The sequence below is a fragment of the Solanum dulcamara genome, chromosome 10, assembly GCF_947179165.1.
Source record: "Solanum dulcamara chromosome 10, daSolDulc1.2, whole genome shotgun sequence".
In the NCBI taxonomy this organism is placed as follows: domain Eukaryota; kingdom Viridiplantae; phylum Streptophyta; class Magnoliopsida; order Solanales; family Solanaceae; genus Solanum; species Solanum dulcamara.
Window position 1 is genome coordinate 18,458,038 of NC_077246.1, and position 13,359 is coordinate 18,471,396.

A 13,359-nucleotide genomic window follows, 5' to 3' on the forward strand; every position below is an offset into this window, starting at 1 on the left:
ATCTTGTTCATGGTTGTGAAATGCGCCATAACTATGAATAGGAGACTATGAGACGTTTAGAAAAAAATTCACTTTTTCAAATTCATGTCGTGCCTTAGAGTGTACTAAGCTTTCATCTAACTAACGAACTATTTTGTGTTATCTAGATAATGAATCATGGAAGAGCACCTCCAAGAGAAAGGGTCGACAATAACTATGAAGCTCCTCTGGTTCTCTATGACCTATATTATGAGGAAGGGGTAACACATTTTGAGTTCACAAAATCATTATGTTGTTGGCTCAAGTCGTACCCAACTAAGGGCATCAAGGTTTTCTTCCTCCCCAAATGGAAAATCCGACCTCTAGGATTTGGGATTTCCAAAGGATGAATCCTCCTGAGTTTGATGGCTCTATACTAGATGAGGACCCTATGGGGTTTATTGATGAGGTATACCAGATTATGGTAATCATGGGTGTGCCTCCGAATAAGAAGGCCGAGCTAGTGGCTTATCAACTCAAAGGTTTGGCTCGAGTGTGGTACAAATAATAGGTTGTTGAACGGGATAAAGAAATGGGGACGATAGGATGGGAGAAGTTCTAAGGTGCCTTCTTAGACCACTTCTTCTCATTGGAGCTAAGGGAGGCCAAAATCCAAGAGTTCATCAACCTCTATCCAGGGAGTATGAGTATGAGGGAGTATGCTCTTAAATTTACTAAGTTGTCAAAGTATGCTCCCTTTATGGTCGCTAACCCAAGAGCTAAGATGAGCAAGTTTGTTTTTGGTGTCTCATGCTTGGTGTTAGTGCAAAAAATCCATGTTGGTCAAGGAGATGCACATCTCTCAGTTAATGACTTACGCGAAATAAATTGAAGAAGAGAAGCTGAGAGAGACATCACGTGGGTTCAAAAAGGATAGAGTGGATGGTGGAGGGTTTAACCCTCAAAGGTCCAATTATTATAAAAATGACAAAGGCCAAGGTATGCAACATGTTGTGCGACAAGGTTCCACCAATACTCCTCCTCCAAGGTTCAACAATGACAAAGGTGATAAACCAATGGTTCCAAGAGAGAATATTGGTGCTGAAACTTTGCCTGCTTGCAAGAAGTGTGGAAAGACTCACAAAGAGGAATGCTTAGCCGGATCCAATGCATGCTTCAAGTGTGGCAAGCTGGGCCACAATGCTAGGGATTGTAAAAGTGGTGGTGGTAGGCCTCAAGGACAATTTGCTCACTGTCAACAAGCCCAAAGAGATGTCAAACACACCAACTACTTTTATGCCTTACATGGGAGATAAGAGGTTGAGGACACACCCAATGTCGTTACCGATATGTTAAAGGTATTTGCTTTTGATGTATATGCATTATTAGATCTGGGTGCAAATTTATCATTTGTTACTCCATTATTGCTAATAGGTTTGATGTGTCAACCAAACTTTTAGTAGAGCCTTATTTGGTATCTATTCCCATTGTGAGTTGGTTGTTGCTAGAAAGGTATATAAGGGTTTTTTCGTGTCTATATTGGATAAAGTTATTCCTTGTGATCTCGTTGAGCTTGACATTGTAGATTTCAATGTCATTCTTGGGATAGATTGGTTTCATACATCTTATGCTTCCACAGGTTGTAGGACTCGTCGAATGAAGTTCTAATTTCAAAATAAGTCCGTTATTGAATGGGAGGGTTGTGATTCGGTAGTGAAGGGTAAGTTCATTTCTTATCTTAAGGCCCAAAAATTAATTACTAAGGGTTGTAGTTACCACATTGTAAGGGTTAGGGATGTCGACTCTAAAATTCCTCCTCTTGAGTCAGTTTCCATAGTCAATGACTTCTTTGATGTCTTTTCCAATGACCTTCCCGGTGTCCCTCCTAAAAGGGAAGTTGATTTTGGTATCGATCTCCTCCCCGATACATAACCTATATCTATTCCTCCTTATTGGATAGCCTCGATGGAATTGAAATAGTTGAAGGAATAATTAAAGGACTTGTTAGGAAAGGAGTTCATAAGGCCAAGTATTTCACAATGGGGTGCTCTCGTGTTATTTATCAGAAAGAAGGATATGTCGCTTCGAATGTGCATAAACTACCTCTAATTAAATAAGATGACCATTAATAACAAGTACCCAATCCCTAGAATAGATGACTTGTTTGATCAATTGAAGGGGGCAAATCACTTCTCCAAGATCGATCTTCAGTCTGGCTATCACAGACTAAGGGTGAGGGAGTGTGACATTCCAAAAATAGCTTTCCAAAAAATTTATGGACACTTCGAATTTGTGGTGATGAGTTTTGGGTTGATGAATGCGCCGATGGTGTTCATGGTAATATGAATAGGGTGTTCAAACCTTACCTTGATACTTTTATGTTGGTCTTCATTGAAGATATTTTGATTTACTCTCGGGTTGAGGAAGAATATAAGAATCACTTGAGAGTTGTTCTTTAAACGTTGAGGGATAGGCAATTGTTTACAAAATTTATTAAGTGTGAATTTTGGTTGAAAGAGGTGGAATTTGTTGGTCACATAGTGTCTGGTGATGGGATCAAGGTTGATTCTAAGAAAATGGAGGTAGTCATGAACTGCAATAGACCGTTGTCTTCTTCAGACATTAGGAGCTTATTGGGTCTAGCTAGGTACTATAGAAGGTTCATCAAAGGGTTTTCTTCCATGCCATCTCCTATGAAGAAATCGACCCAAAAGAAAGAAAAATTCATATGGATGGATGAGTGTGAGAAGAGTTTCTAGGCATTAAAAGATTGAATTACCTCCACTCCTATTTTGACTCTATCGAAAAGATTAAAAGGGTTTGTGGTTTATTATGATGCTTGAAATATTGGTTTAGGTTGTGTCTTAATGCAAAACGGCAAGGTCATAGCCTATGTTTCTAGACAATTAAAGGTGCACGAGTGTAACTAACCCACCCATGACCTTGAATTGGTGGCCGTTGTTTTTGCTTTGAAGATTTGGCGGTATTACCTCTATGGAATGTATGTGAATGTGTTTACCGATCATAAAAGTCTTCAATATATGTTTACCTAAAAGGACCTTAATCTAAGGCAAAGGAGGTAACTAAAACTCCTCAAGGACTATGACATGAGTTTGCACTATCATCCGGGTAAATTGAATGTGGTTGCCGATGCACCTAGTAGAGTGTCTATGGGGAGTGTGCCCATGTTCATGAAGGGAATAGGGAGTTGGTGAAAGATGTTCACCGGTTGACTAGATTAGGGGTGAAGTTGTGAGGTATCGATGATGATGGTATAGTTGTTCAAAATAGGTCCGAATCCTCTTTGGTGGTGGATGTTAAGTCAAAACAAGATCTTGACCCGACGTTTGTTGAGTTAAAGATGTTGGTGAATGAAAAAAAGGTAGAGGTCTATTACCAAATGGGACATGGGTTTCTATACTACCAAAGTCGGCTATTTATTTCAGATATGGATGGTCTAAGGAGTTTGTTCTTGATGGAGGCTTATAAATCTGCATACTCCATTCATCTTAATTTGACAAAAATGTACCAAGACTTAAAAGAGTTTAATTGGTGGGGTGGCATGAAGAGGACATAGCAAGGTCCGTGTTCGAATATCCGAATTGCCAATAAGTGAAGGCCAAACATCAAAGAACGGGTGGCCTAGACTCAGATATTGAAATCCCTACTTGGAAGTGGAAAGATGTGAATATGGATTTTGTAATGGGTTTGCCTCATACCCAGAAGCGTCATGATTCGATTTGGATAATTATTAATAGAATGACTAAGTCGGCTCACTTCCTGCCGGTTAAGATTTCCTTTAGTGCGAAAGACTATGCCAAGTTGTATATTCGGGAGATGGTGAGGTTGAATGGTGTATTGTTATCCATTATTTTAGATCATAGTACCGAATTCACTTCTCTCTTTTGAATATCATTTCTAATGGCCTCGATACTAAGGTAAATTTGAGAACCGCATTCCATCCTCAAACCTATGGGCAAGCTGAAAGGACGATTCAAACACTAGAGGATATGTTAAGGGCTTGTATGTTGGAGTTTAAAGGAAATTGGGATGATCATTTGCCGCTCATCGAGTTTCCCTATAATAATAGTTACTATTTAAGTATTAAGATGGTGCTGTTTAAGGCTTTGTATGGGAGATGATATAGATCCTTGATTGGTTGGTTCGAAGTAGGTGATATGACCTTTTTGGGCCTCGATTTCGAACTTGATGCTTTAGAGAAGGTGAAGATGATTAGAGAAAGCTTGAAGACGGCTGAAAGTTGTCAAAAGTCCTATTTCAAAAGTAGAAGAAAGGATCTTGAGTTTAATGTGGATGATTGGGTGTATCTCAAGGTTTCACCCATGAAGAGTGTGGTTTGGTTTGGTAAGAAAGGGAAATTGATCCCTAGGTATGTAGGGCCTCATAGAATCATGAGACGTGTTGGCAAGGTTGCGTATGAATTGGAGGTTCCATTGGAAATGACCATGGTTCACCTAGTATTCCAAGAGTCTATGTGTGGGTGAACTTAGTTCCATTGTTCCTTTGGGAGTAGTGAATGTGGAAGAAAAATTGATCTATGAAGAAGTCCCGGTTGAAATTTTGGTTCGGTAAATTAAGAAATTGAGGAACAAAGAAGTTGCATCTATTAAATTCCTTTGGAGGAATCTACAAGTCGAAAGTACTACATGGAAAGTTGAAGCGAATATGATTAAGTGATATCCTCATCTTTTTCCCTCTACTCAAATCTAAGGTATGAAGTTGTCTTTGCTCAATTACTTGGAATCCTTGCATTCCAACCTTTCTTGTCATATGCTTGCCAAATTATGAAAAATGTTTTGAACGATGTTATGAATTGCACTATAGCATTAATGATGGGTTATTGGTTTACACTGTACAATACTCAAGCTAAGTCTTTTCTTATTCGAGGATGAATGTTCCCAAGGGGGAGATAATGTAACACTCCCTAAAAATGTTGTATATCGTGTTTTAATTCTCGATAAAAATGATACTTCTTCTGTATTTTGGATATAACTTTTCATAGGTTGGTCTAAATTAGGTGATTCAAATTTTTGAATAACCCCAACATAATTGCCTACAACTTTTGTGAAAACCATAGCTTAAGGTTTAGAGGCTACATAGATCAAATAAATTAATCTTTTCAAGACCTGGTGCTGTGATGAAATGAAGTGTTTGTAGAAGAAAAATCATATCTCACTGTAGAATGATACCATTCAGTTGATTCTTTAACGAAATGAAAGGAGACTTCTATATCTACAATTTATATTAGACACCAAATCCTAATTAGGAATTTATATTATTCAAACGTAGCACAGAAAAAGGGTATTCCATTAAAAAAGAAGATTCATCTCACAAACCATGGCAGATCTAGATTAATTTGACATTACCCATGGCATCAATGTCCTTTTGACATTACCATGACATCACAATCCGCCCTTAATTTTTTAGAATTTTCTTTATAGTTACTTTAATTATTGTTAGATACCTCCTTCACACCTATAAATACCCACCTTATTTCATCATTTTGTTCATCAAACTTTCTCAAGAAACTCTTCTCTCTATACACTTTTTTATTCATTTTTAAAATATAGTTTTAGTTCTTATTAGTGTAGAAATACTATTCTAGTGATTTATATACTCCGAGTAGTATACAAAATGATACGACAAAGATAAAAGACTAGGATTTACAAGTGTTCATTAAGTCCTTCGATTCTGAGTAAAGCTTCGGATTCTAGGTATTTAACACTTCAATGAGAGTATTCCTTCCACTCTCATGCCTAAAGTATTTCGATTTTATAATAAATTATATTTATTTACTCAATTCTCTTCAAGCTTTAATCTAAGGTATGTGGGTGTTTATCCATGGGTTCTTCCACCCATGTAGTTTAAAACTCTTTCAACTAAATCTCTTGATTTCAAGTATGATTTTCTTATTGGTAATTCTTATTTCTACTTAATAGCATGAATAATGGATAAACTAATGATTATTGGTCTATTTTGATGCAAAGTGATTTCATATGTATAAATTAATGATTTGTAAGTATTTTCTCTATTTATCACTTTAAAGATTCTTGAAATTCATGGTGGGTTGTTTAAAACATGGTTTTTTATTGATGAATTTTAAAGTATTTATACATAATTTCAGTTACATAGATGTTTAAAATTTGAAGTGATTTTAACCCACCTAGTTTTACTATGTTCTCAATGAAGTTTGACTTGAAAGCTTTGACTCCAAATGAATGTTTATGAAAGAAATGTCTATCATCAAAAGGGAGTCTTATGAAATAAAAGAATGATGAAATGCTATTATTGATGGATTCTTTATGCAATAAGAATAATTTTTTTATATTTGAATCACCAAATGTTTTAATGAGATATTCCACCAAATATGATGTTTGAATTCTCAAGTTATATGCTTTCAATATTTTGAAGTATTAAACTATTTGGTGGATTGACTTTGCACCAAATGGAGCTTTGAGGTGGGATTCGGTAAGGGAATCCTAGTAGCAACCCCTTGTTTCATTAACTAGGTGCCAACATAGGAGCCGTTGTAGGCTTAGGCTAATGGATCCACGAAAGCCTTTAAAGTTAAAATTAAAGAATGAATGTAAAATTGACGGAGTTGAATCTTCGGCTAGTAGACTCCTTGGCCAGCATAGGGGGTTAAGCATAGGCTATTATGTTGGATTCTATGTAATACCTCACATGGTCTTAATGTCGGTTATAGTTAACTTCCCACAAATGAACGTTTCAAATGCTATTTATATGATTACTTATGAATGTATATATCCATATATGTATGATTTAAATGATATCTACTTGATTACGTATGCATGCATTCATTTATGTACTTTACCTTATAAATATTCTAAATGTTTTATTTTGTAATGCATGCCTACATACTTAGTACATTCAAAGTACTAACACATACTCTTTTGCCTACATGATATCACCTTGAAGGGACCAGTGCTCCTCCTTGTTCTCCTCCACATAACTAGTTGAGATTTCATTTAAAGACTACTTTTGGTGAGTTCCCATGTTTCGTGAATAATACTCATTTATTTTTCTAGCTTATGATATATTGAGATCATTAGAAATTTACTACGATATTTCTTTCTATTATGGTTGAGGGTGAGATAGGGATTGTTGAATCTAGAAGTTAGAGGTATTATTGGACATATGTAAGTTGAAGATTTATTATTATGGTTTCCTCTTGTGTATTTATTGTCATTACCTAGAAAAGTCTAAAAGAATGATAAGAGGCTTGTTTGAGGTACTTTTGGGTTCCTCATTTGCCATGTCACATCTAGGCCCTAGGCTTGGGTCGTGACAAAACCGAGGCTAACTCCAATGGTAATTAAAGTTCATAGGTCACCTTACCAATACGCCTTAAGATCCTATATCACTCCTCACCACCTTATTCAATCAACCTAAAGACCTAAACAAGAAGTACCCAATGCACCAGACATTCATCCACATGCCATCAACACCACATTCAAGCCTAGTTCCATAACAATTCTAATACACTCACTTGAAACCCTTAACAGAAAGTCATCAATAGCCTACTACAATCACTCACATATTGACAAACACGCATTCAAGCCTACCATTTTAACCACTTTGTGGCTCCCTGAAGTCAACATCTCTTAAGAATTTTCAACTCTACCTTAGCATCTCTACATCCACATTTGCATTAACTCCTACCAAAGGCACACCAATATACTCTTACCTATCTATTGCACACAACAAGATCCATCTCGCCCTTCCTCTATTTATATAACCTTAAATAGGGTTAGAATGCCACAATTTATCATAATATGGAACAACTACTCTCTCTCTATCTATCATGACTCATCTACTATCATTACCATTGGAACACACAACCGACCTTAATAACTAAGTACTCTATCTCCACCTTGCAGGAATAATCAAATCTTATAGAAAGGTAAGCAGTAAGAAAAGATAATATAGCACTCGGATCTAACAATGCATAGATATCAAAGTCGAAGACTTTTAACATACTAGTCACAATATCAGGCGAATCCTCTAACTCTTGAAGAGTCTGAAGGGTATAAAATCTGTCTTGGTGCTGACCTCCACCCGAAGTAGTTGCAGTTTGATCTGTAAGACCTTTAGTTTGGGTCTGAGCCTGGGGTCTAGTACCTCTCCTACACTCTCTTTTATGATAACCTAGCTTTCCACACCTATAGCAAATATCAAATCCCACCAAGCACTCTCTCCAATAGTTTTTCCCACACTTAGAAAACTTAGGAATAGTAGATCCACTAAAACCACTACTGAGCTTGGATTGATAAGTCCCTCCTTCACATTGAACCCTTTTGGAATCACTCCCTTTTCTAGAAGCTGCTAGAAAATCCCTCTCCTTACGCCCACTTCTGCCATAACTATAACAACTTCTTGTACCGACCAAACACTTCCCTAGATGATTTTTACCACACTAGTAGCATGAGAAGTAGGATTTTTTTCCCTTTCTATTACTCTTCCTCGTATTCGAGCAGGATGTTTCCCCTTTTAACATTTTCTACCAATTAAAGTGATATTCTCCCTTAACATCCCTTTTGTTCAAACTTTTCCTTTCTTTGACATTTATGCTTATAGAGTTACTTTTTGTTGATTTAGTTAAGCGGTCACAGCTCGAGCCAATAACATGAGGACATATCAGAGCTCCATATTAGAGAGTATTGATACTTGAGGATAGGTCAATCGAAATAAAAGGGCTTCCATCTTGACCAACTTCCTAGTTGCTTTCTTCTTGATGAGACATACTCTAAAATATGTAGGACATGATTTAGAAGTAATTCCTATAGAGTTCAACTCTATTGTATGATAAGACTATGAAAGAAGTGAAGATTTCCTAGAATGCCTCATAGCCTCCTATTCATAGATGTGGCGTGCTTCACACTGATGAATAAGACTCTACTCGAAGCAGCATGTTAGGAACCCTAGGAAACTTGAAACTCATGCTATGATACACCTAGGGCCTAGTTGTAACACAACGATCGAGATGTGAAGGACCTCAACCATAAGACATCTTAACATATATCGCATACATAAGTTAAATAACAATATAAAAATGAGCAAAAGTAATCATTAAATGAGAAGTGAGACTAAGGGAAATCAACTCTATAACTGCCCAATCCTGACTACACATATGAATATCGTCTAAGAATACCTCTAGTCTAATCTTTGAAGGGGGCTTAGGACAAGACCCTAGCTTACCCTAACAATAGAAAAAAGTGAAAACACTAGTAACATGAATAAAAGTCTTATCCTAGGTAGAATAAGGACTCACCAACTTCTTTGAAATCTAAAGAAAACTCTAGCCACTAGCAGGGTAGTCGTGAGTGTTGTCCTTCCCTACATTGTGAGACAATGTAGGAAAAATATACGTTAGTACTTTGAATGTATTAAGTATTTGAGATATGCCTGAATAATGAAATAAGACATAAATAAAATGAACATAGGATGCATGAACAATGTAATAAAAAGCATGAATAAGGCTTGAAAATCATTAGAAATCATATTAAAAACTTGTGTTCAATGCAATATAAACATCATAGTAAAACTTACTTCATATCAGATAACTTGTGAGATAGGACCTTTAACCTTATGAGAGATCATGGAGATGTTAAAGATATTAGTAGTCATATTAAGAAATACCTTAAACATTGAGAGAAGGACCTTGTAACTTATTAAGAGCGACCGTTAACCGACATAAACTATGTGAGCTATAACATGGATTCTCAATGTTTACCCATACATCAGAAGAAGGGAGAGATTACTTGCCAAGATAGACTCCTATATGCCTAAGTGGATCCACTAAGCTACACTAAGGATCGAGCCTCAAATTGGTTGTAGTGCGGATGTTGGAGCAGCTCCTCTATGCTGTGGGTGTGGAGGGGGTGAAACTTAAAGGAATAATGCCTCTTCTACGGGTGATCCTCTAAGGAATAAAGCCTCTTCTACAGGTGATCCTATAAGGAATCAAGCCTCTTCTATGGAGGATCCTTTATCCTATGGTGACATGTAGTTATGGGACAATGGGATCTTTCTATGGGTCTCTTTACTTTGCTATGGGAGAGAATGCCTATCCCAATGTCCACTCGGTGCTAAATAGCCTCTTAATGGAATCTCATAAACATGATCATAACATAATAAGGAAAGATAGTAAATTCCTATCAATCCATCTTTAAAACATATTAGGAATAGCTCATCTACTTAGTGATTCATAAGAATCTAGAACTTATGTGAGAATTGTCCTTATCAACATCTTTAAAACATCTATTGATCTTAACTCTGATCACATCATATCTTTAACTATAAAATCATAAATCTCAACTTTGGCTCATATAAATGTTCATCATAAAATCATAATTTCAACTTTAAACCATGAAAACTTTACTTGTAGATCATTGAACTCATAATCTATTCATGAAAATCATCTTTAACTTAATAATCTTAACTTGGAAATAGCTTCATGCATGGGCATTGATAATTCAACTAAAAGTCATATGAAATTATGCATATAATGATCATTGATAATCATAAAATGGAATTAAATCAGCCCAATGCAATTTATCAAAACTAGGGTTCATAATCAATTGTAAATTGAATGAAAATTTACGAAATCTCTGGGACTTCATGGGTGAAAAGGGTCCATAAATCAATCCCCACATACCTTGCTTGAATTTACTAATAATTGAAGAAGAACCTTGAAGAAATCTGGAAACCCTAGCTTGAATTTAGAGAGAAACCTTAAGAGACTTGGAGTTTCTTGCCTTGGAAAATTTTAGGAGAACGAATTGAAATGGAGGGGAATTTGAAGAATTGAATATTTATAGACTTTGAACTTGTCCATAAAAGTGTCTAGGTTCATCGAACCAAACTTGGGAAAAAACACAATTGCCCTTCATTAAAATCTAAAAGTTGACCCTATGGATCACTCCTTATGGGTCATCAAAATATCTATGGGTTGTAGACCCAATTCATCTTGTTAAACCTTGGAAAAAGCTAAAAAATGAGCCTCTGATATTTGTTTACGACCAATGTTTATGACCCATAAACATTTCTATGGTTCGTAACTAGTTCCTACTGGTTGTAACTTCTGGTCGTAATATTTTGTATGGGTCAAAACTTGACAGTCTTTAGGAAAACTATAATAACCTTTTATCCCGAATTCCAAATTAGGAAAACTTGGTGGATTTGGAAAGAGGACTGAAAGGCCTTTAATTTGATAGGTAATAGTCCACCTAATTCATTATATTCTAAGAGATATAATCATCTGAAGTTGATCCAAATAAAATCTTTTACCAAAACTCAATTGGTAAGGAAGATTTCAACTTGACTTTGTGCTAGAGCATTCTTGTGACCTTAAAATATGTTCAAATATATTCCCACACTTAATAATTAGACTAAACACCTATGCACAATTAAGAATAACCCTTTACAATACTACGTATGGCTTTTACGATTGGTCAATTTTTCTACGGGTCATTAATGTGAGTCATCAAAGTAGTTCTCTAAAACCAAATGCTATCTCAACTGCGCTAACAAAGCCCTCCATAGAAGTTCAATGCTCTGATTTTTCTTTCCTTTGGATGTTTTCTAGCATCAGATACTAGAAACCTAGCTCTTGGCTTCCCAAGATATTTAGGAAAAGGGAGAAATTAACACTACTTGGTAAAATAGCCTACGACTCATGCTTATAAGTCGTCGACTCTTTTACGAGTCATATAAATAACTCATCAATTTCCCCTTCACTTAGTCAAATTTTAGAACACAGGACCCAATCCTACGAGTCCATTCTACGACTTTTAACTCATCCTATCGAGTCATTTTGAAAATATTGAGGCTTGTCACTCTCATAAAATTAAATATCAACTCTACGACTCACTCTAGGATTCATCACTATTTGTATGAGATGTCAACTTGACTAGTAAACTTAGTTCCAAACTTGGTCAATTTTCCAACCCTAATATCATTCCTATGAGTTATTTCTATAACCTGTAGGAGTCCCGATGACTCGTAGGTCAAGTCGTAAACTCTGGGACAATCCCTTTTATTGGAATTTTCTTTTGTTTCCACTTTTCAACTTTCAAGGCCTTATAATTATGATATGAGTGTGCTACACCATTCGGGTAAGGAAAATATAGTTGTCGATGCTCTTAGTAGATTGTCTATGAACAGTGTTCCTCATATTGAGGACAAATAGAACGAGCTAGTTCGAGATATTCGTAGATTAGCCTGTTTGGGTATGGATTTGGTTGATTCCAAGAATGGGGGTGTTATTCTACAAAATAATTTCGAATCATCTTTTGTGGTTGGTGTAAAGGCAAAATAAGATAGTGACCCCTCTTTGGTTGAATTGAAGAAAACGGTTGATGAAAAAGCCATTGAGACTTTCTCCCAAGGGGAAGATGGTATTTTGATTTATCAAGTCCTCTTGTGTGTTCCAAATGTAGATAGATTGAAAGATATTATATTTTTCGTAGCTCATAATTTGTGATATTCTATACATCTATGCTCCACAAAGATGTATGGATATTTGAAAGAAGTGTATTGATGGAATGGCATGAAAATATATATTGCAGAATTTGTGGCTAAGTGTCCCAATTGTCAACAAGTGAAAGTTGAGCATCAAAAACTGAGAGGTTTAGCTCAAAATCATTGAGATTCGTACTTGGAAGTGGGAAGTCTTGAACATGGACTTTGTTCATGGTTTGCCTCATACTCATAGGCAACATGATTCCATTTGGGTGATTGTTGACCGAATGACTATGTCGGCTCATTTTCTCCCATTTAAGACCTCATATTCAGCTGAGGACTATGCTAGATTATATATCTGAGAGTTGGTTAAGTTTCATGGTGTTTGTTATCTACCATTTTGGATCGAGGTACTTAATATACATCTCAGTTTTTGAGATCCTTTTAAAATGGTCTAGGTATCTAAGTGAAGCTTAACACAACTTTTCACCCACAAACGGATGGTCAGGAAGGGTGCACCATTCATACATTAGAGGATATATTGAGAGAATGTGCGATTGATTTAAAGGAATTTGGGATGATTGTTTTCCATTAATAAAGTTTGCCTATAATAATAGTTATCACTCTAGCATTGAGATTACTCCATTTGAAGCTTTGTATGGTAGGTAGTGTAGATCCCCTATCATTTTGTTTGAGGTGGGTAAATTTGGCTTGTTAGTACCCGAGATGGTATTTAAGGATATGGAGAAGGTTTGGCTCATTACAAAAATATTAAAAACGGACCAAAGCCGATAAAAGTCCTACTAGGATGTGAGGAGAAGGGAACTTGAATTTAAGGTTAATGATTGGGTTTACTTAAAAATTTCACCCATGAAGGGTGTGATTCATTTTGGTAAT